The 6877-nt window shown below is 43.9% G+C and overlaps 1 non-coding gene across 1 annotated transcript; it reads right to left on the bottom strand.

The window, feature by feature from the left end:
- Positions 1 to 6253: 6253 nt before the first annotated feature.
- On the bottom strand, positions 6254 to 6401 carry LOC129535308 (small nucleolar RNA SNORA79). The gene has a single exon (XR_008681588.1). It is a non-coding gene; the product is annotated as a small nucleolar RNA SNORA79 (small nucleolar RNA).
- Positions 6402 to 6877: the final 476 nt, after the last annotated feature.

Genomic DNA, 6877 nt, shown 5'->3' on the forward strand with positions numbered 1-6877 from the left:
AGATTATACTCCTTCCTAACCAAATGGCAAGAAGAGGGTAATAAAAATAAAAAATGAATACGGGTAAATCTTACTAACCTATATAAATAAAAACTTGTATAGGAGAACTTTCAGGTGGAATTTCAAGCTGGATACCTTCATACAACAAACACATAAAAATCGTGAAAGAAAAAACATTAAAAATTTTGTATTATTTGACCTAGAAGTTCTGTTTCTCTACACACTCCTAAGAAATAATCAGTAATATACCTACAGGTGTATGTATAAGGATTCTTGACTTTGAAAAATTAATTTATTTTTGGTTGCACTATGTCTTCATTGCTGGGTGAGGATTTTCTCTACTTGCAGAGAGCAGGGGCTACTCTTCAGTTGCAATTCATGGGCTTCCATTATATATATATATATATATATATATATATATATGTGTATAAAGCAAACTTTTTGGCCAACCCAATATATATAATTGTATTCTTTTTCAGATTCTTTTCCATTATAGGTTATTGCAAGATATCAAATATAGTTCCCTGTGCTCTACAGTAGGTCCTTTTTGTTTATTTTATATATATAGCAGTTTGTATCTGCTAGTCCCAAACTCCTAATTTAACCCTCCCACACCTTTTCCCTTTGGTAACTGTTTTCTATACATGTGAGTCTACTTCTGTTTTGAAAATAAGTTCATTTGTATCATTTTTTAAGATTCCACATATAATTGATATCATATACAATTTGCCTTTGTCTGACTTAATCACTCAGTATGACAATCTCTAAGTCCATCTATGTTGCTGGAAATGGCATTATTTCATTCTTTTTTATGGGGGGGTAGTATTCCATTGTATATATATATATAATATATATATTACATCTTCTTTATCCATTCATCTGTCAGTGGACATTTAGGTTGTTGGGAAATGTAGTTTTAAAAATGTCATAGACAGTCTTACAAGGTTTTGGTGGATTCTGTGACCAAAGGGAGAGTGGGAGAGTGAATGAAAGTGAAAGTCGCTCAGCTGTGACTGACTCTTTTCAACCCCTATGGGCTGTAGCCTGCCAGATCCTCTGTCCATGGAATTCTCCAGGCCAGAATACTGGAGTGGGTAACTGTTCCCTTCTCCAGGGGAATCTTCCCAACCCAGAGATCAAACCCAGGTCTCCCGCATTGCAGGTGGATTCTTTACCATCAGAGCCGCCAGGGAAGCCCAAGAATACTGGAGTGGGTAGCATATCCCTTCTCCAGAGGATCTTCCCCATCCAGAAATCAAACTGTGGTCTCTTGCATTACAGGCGGATTCTTTACCAGCTGAGTTACTCTATGTGACCCTGTGGACTGTAGCCCGCCAGGTTCCTCTGTCCATGGGGATTCTCCAGGCAAGAATACTAGAGTGGGTTGCCATGCCCTCCTCCAGTGGATCTCCCCAACCCAGGATCGAACCTAGGTCTCCCACATCTCAGGCAGATTCTTTACTGTCTGAGCCACCAGGGAAGCCTGGGAGAGTGAATACTAGAAAACAAATAGCACTCTGACTTGGCACAGAATAAATCTTACTACATATTAAGTGGAAAAAGTAGGAAAAAAACCAAAACCAATTTTAGACATCTATGTGTACCTATGGGTTTGCCAGGTGGTTCAGTAGTAAACAATACACTTGCCAATGCTGGAGACTCCAGCATTGGGATGGGATGCTCCTCTGGAGAAGGACATGGCAATGCACTCCAGTATTCTCACATGGACAGAGGAGCCTGGCTATGGTCCATGGGGTCACAAAAGAGTTAGACACGACTTAGCAAGTAAACAACAACAAAAATGCATACCTATATGTATAACTCTTATTTTTTTTTTCCTCCTGTATAAATAGCGGTGTTCTTTAAGAGTTGGGGTTGGGGATGATTTAGATTTTCTTCTTTGTGCTTTTTTTTTTGTGTGTTTCCCCAATTTTCTACAAATTAACATCTACTTCCCCCTATAATCAGAAAAGTTCACCGTATATTCATTAAAAGAAGATTTAATTTAGGAGAGAGAGCCATGTGTGCACTGTGACTGCAGCTGCCTCTCCTTTCTTCTCTGATTTCCCTCTGCTGGGCTTCTTTTGTTGGTGGATCTCTCATCTCTCACACAAAGGGATGACACCGTCTTTTTCTATGTCTCAGATATGAAGCCCCAGAGGGAGTTGTCAGTGAGCTTATTTTGGTGAGAGGCAGGACGTTTTCTACCAGGAATACAAGCCAGCCTCAAACATGGCCTCTCCTCCAGGGGGATAATTAAGAGCAGTTCTCTTGTTCTCCCAGGAATGAGGGGCTTTTGCACTGAGATGGGAGAGAGGGGCTGTTCAGAAAAGGATGCTGAAGTCTGGGGCAGGAACCAGGAAACAGGAAGGGCTTTAAAGAGACTTTGATTCCCAGTCCTTCTACTTCTTGGAGACTGGGACAGGCAAGACCTGCTTCCCCCTAGGGTATGACTTCTTAGCTGATCTTCCCCAGGGGAGGGACAAGTATTTTTCCTTCAGTTTTATTGAGATATAATCGCCATACAGCACTGCATACATTTAAGGAGTAGAGCATGACTTGACTGTTACATATATTACAAAATGATAACCACAATAGCTTAACATCCATCATCTCACATAGATACAAAAAAAAAAAGGACGTTTTTTCTTGTGATAAGAACTTTTAGGACTTACTCTCTTCACAATTTTCAAATATACCATACAGCAGCATTAACTACAGTCATCATGTTGTATGCTATATTCCCAGTGCTCATTTATTTTGCAAGTAGAAATGTTCACCTTTTGACCACCTTCATTCTTCCCCCAACCCCCACCTCTCTCCTCTGGTCACCGCAAATCTGATCTCTGTTTTTATGAGTTTGGGTTCCACCCCTGCTTTTTTTAGATTCCACATGTAAGTGAAATCTTGTAGTATCTGTCTTTCTTTGCCTGACACATAATGTCCTCAAGGTCCATCCATGTTACAAACAGCAGGATTTCCTTTCATATGGCTGAATAGTATTTTGCTGTACATATGTGCCACATTTTCTTTGTCCATTCATCTATCAGTAGGCACTTAATGTTGTTTCCGTGTCTTGGCTGTTGGGAGTAATGCAGCAATGAACATCTGGGTGCAGATATCTCTTTGACATAGCACTTTCATTTTCTTCAGATATGGACCCAGAAGTGTGATTGCTAGACCGTAGGGTAGTTCTATTTTAGTTTTTTGAGGAAAGACAGTTCTGACTCCCACTCAAAGCTCTGTTGGATTGGATGTCAGCCTGGCCTTTGGTCTAGTGATGAGGCCTCAAGGCTCCCCAGGGAGTAGACGAGTGTGTCCTGTGTGCCCAACGCTGTTCAGGCTGACAAGGAGTTCAAGGTCCAGCCCTGTCTTTTACTAACTGTGTGACTGCAGACAGAGCACTCACCTCCTCTGAGCTTCAGTATCCTGTCTGTAAACTGGTACTGTACAACCTCTACCCTACAGGATGAATGAAAGTGTTAGTAGCTCAGTCCTGTCCGGCTCTATGCAACCCCACGGACTGTAGTCCTCCAGGCTCCTCTGTCCATGGAATTCTCCAGGCAAAAATACTGGAGTAGGTTACTGTTCCCTTCTACAGGGGATCTTCCAGACCCAGGGATAAAACCTGGGTCTCCTGAATTGCAGGCAGACTCTTAACCATCTGAGCCACCAGAGAAGTCACAGGATGGGTTAGATTAATTAACTAAGGTCCATGAAGTGGGCTTCCCTGGAAGCTCAGCTGGTAAAGAATCCACCTGCAATGCAAGAGACCCTGGTTTGATCCCTGGGTTGGGAAGATCCCCTGGAGGAGGGCATGGCAACCCACTCCGGTATTCTTGCCTGGAGAATCCCCATGGACAGAGGAGCCTGGTGGACTACAGTCCATGGGGTCACAAAGAGTCAGTCACGACTGAGTGACTAAGCACACACATGAAGTGTCTAGCATGGTGCCTGGTGTAGACCGAAAAACACTGGCTTAGGTGCTAGCCACACATAACCGTTACACTGGGTGGCTTGAACAACAGAAACAGTGGCTCAAAGTTCTGGAGGCTGGAAGTCTGAGATCCAGGTGTTGTCAAGGTTGGTACCTTCCGAAGACTGTAAGGGAAGGATCTCCCTCCTTGGCTCATAGATGGCCATTGTTTACCTGTGTCTCTTCACATCGTCTTCCCTTTAGGAAGACTACGTGTCTGTGTCTAAATCTCTCCTTCGTATAAGGACACCAGTCATTTTGGGACAAGACCCACCCTAAAGTCATCATCATTTACTAGATTTACCTCTGTAAAGACTCTGTCTCCAAATAAGGTCACATTCTTAAGTAGTGGGGTTGGGACGTCAACATATGAATTTCCATATGTGGGTGTGGGAGGGGGAGGGTGGGGGAAGGAAACACATTTCAATCCATAAAAGTCACCTGTAGCACCCATAGCAGAATATTAGAAATGTTATTCAGCACGATCCTTGCAAGCCTTTGTATGTCATGCTGCCCCAGGCCATCTCGAGTTGCCATGGCACTGGTTTCCTGGAAAGGGGTCAGAAAAGTCTTTCTTGCCTGAGCCACAATGGTGACATTCCTGTCTGTCTCCCAGGGCTTCATCCCAGACAGCTCAATGTGCCTACAGTCTCTGGGGTGCTGGCCAGCTTATGCCCTGTTGGGACAGGCCTGTTTAACTCCTTCTCTCTCTTGCTGAGATAGTCTGAGAAATTCAATTATTATATTCATTTATTTGGCATCCACTTCTGTTATGATTACTATGCACCAGGCATTATTCTAAGCACCTTGCACATATTAACTCATTTAATTCTCATATCAATCCTAGGAGGCAGTGCTGTTTTCACCTCCTATATGATCGAATGGAGGCAAAGAGAGGTTAATTTGCCTGGGATTTCATGATTAGCAAGTGGCTGAGCTGGGGTTTTAACCCAGGCAGAGTTGTTCTGAACAACCACATTATGAAGGGGAAGCAATGTGGCAGGAATATAAACTTTGACATCAGAGAAATATAAATTTGGATTTCAGTGAGTGAGCAGAACTGGAAATTTCCATCACTGACTGCCCCACAAATAGTCTTTCTAAGAAGAAGAAGCCCATCCCCTGGTTCTCCTGGTTGTGCTCCACTATGTCGTTCCAGGTCTCAGGTGATTGGACTGAGGTGGACATGTGACTCAGGGGTGCTCCACCTGTTGGCTGGGACCCAAGGATGGCAAATCAGATTTCACTCTCTGGCATTCAGCCAAGAGGCCTGAGCAGTGAGGTTGCGAGCTGAAACCTTTTGGTCCAGAGGCATTGTTGAACTGGAATGGTCATTTTGGGTCAGGTGCAAGTTTGAATTAGAAGGCAGTAGAAAGTAGCACAGTGGTAAAGAATCTTCCTACTGGTACAGGAGGTGCAAGGGATGCGGGTTCCATCCCTGGGTAGGGAAGATCCCCTGGAGGGGGAAATGGCAGCCTGCTCCAGTATTCTTACCTGGAAAATTCCATGGACAGTGGAGCTTGACAGGCTACAGTTCATGGGGTTGCAAAGAGTCAGACATGACTGAGGGCCTGAGTGTGTGTGCGCGCGCGCACACACACACACACACACACACACACACACGATACATGTGGGCCACTGGAGGATGCTTCAGCGGTGGGAAGAATGGAGCAAAGCAGAGAGAGAGACAGTGACGCCTCATGCTAGAGCAGAGGCTGTTCCCAAGAAGGAAAGACGAGAGGCACACGCACTGGTGCTGACCCTCCCTTCACTGGTGCCCTTGTACATTCAGCTTCTGTGCACGTTGGCTGCTAACACCTTAAAGTCGTTCCTTCCCCAGAGAAACCCTCAGCCTTAGGGCTTCCCAGCCAGGTTGGCTAGTTCCTCTGTCCCCAGCAACCAGCTGCCGAGGACTGACTCACACAAAGTACAGAAGGCTGGTGTCCTGACTCAAGATGAGGCCAACTCTGTGCCATTCATACCCTGGAGCTCCCTGTGGGATCAGGCTGGAGCTGGTCTCCACCTGAGATGACAGACATTCCTGCTTAGATTTCTTCTCTCTCCTTCCCTGTCCTGATTCCCTCTCGCCTTCCTCCTAGGAGCCTCCCTCAATAATCACTTGCACAAGAATTCCCATCTCAAGGGCAAGTTGGATTCCCAAGAAACAAAGACCTTGGTTCTCGACTGCTGTCCCCTTTAAGGCTCCATAACATTTGGTCTTGTTGAATTTCCTATCCTAGGATTCTGAGTCACCTATTTTCTTTCTTTTTTCTCCCCAACTGTTGGACTCTACAAGAATCAGAAAGCACCAATGGACAGTCAACCCATTCCCACAGTGCCCTGAGTGAAGACAAGTCAGCTTTAGATATATGATGGACTAAAATCCCACTACTTCAGGCTCCAAGCAGTGAGAGGAACTGAATCACCTATTTTCTGTATAAGGACCTCTGATTGAGTTAGACCGGGATGGCCTCTCTGTTTCTTACAGCTGAGCAAGTCCAAATTGAGTGAATTTAGTAAATTTTGTGAATCATTCTTAATCTGACTCCATCTGAAAAATGGGCCCATTATTCCCCTAACTTTAGTGCTTGCTTTAGTGACTTAAGAGAATGTATTTTGTGACAGCTTATAGCATTGTGATTGGTTTAGTGTAGGCACTCTGTTAGTGAGTTCTAGGCTTTTTGTTTGTTTCTTTCATTCTTTTTGTTTGTTTTTTACAATATTCTCTTTCTCCCTTACTCAATTCAGCCTGGGGAAACATTAAGAGAAAATTTATCAGAGTGTTGTATGACTTTCAAAGCAACATGGAAATGTGGGAGTTCAAAGAACTATGCATTTAGAGTCCCAGAGGTCCAAGTTCAATTCTCTAGCCCACTGCTTCTCAAATTATAATGATCTTAT

This window comes from Moschus berezovskii, chromosome 15 (assembly GCF_049115385.1).
Source record: "Moschus berezovskii isolate FMDL1 chromosome 15, NW_MosBer_1.0, whole genome shotgun sequence".
NCBI classification, from domain to species: Eukaryota; Metazoa; Chordata; class Mammalia; order Artiodactyla; family Moschidae; genus Moschus; species Moschus berezovskii.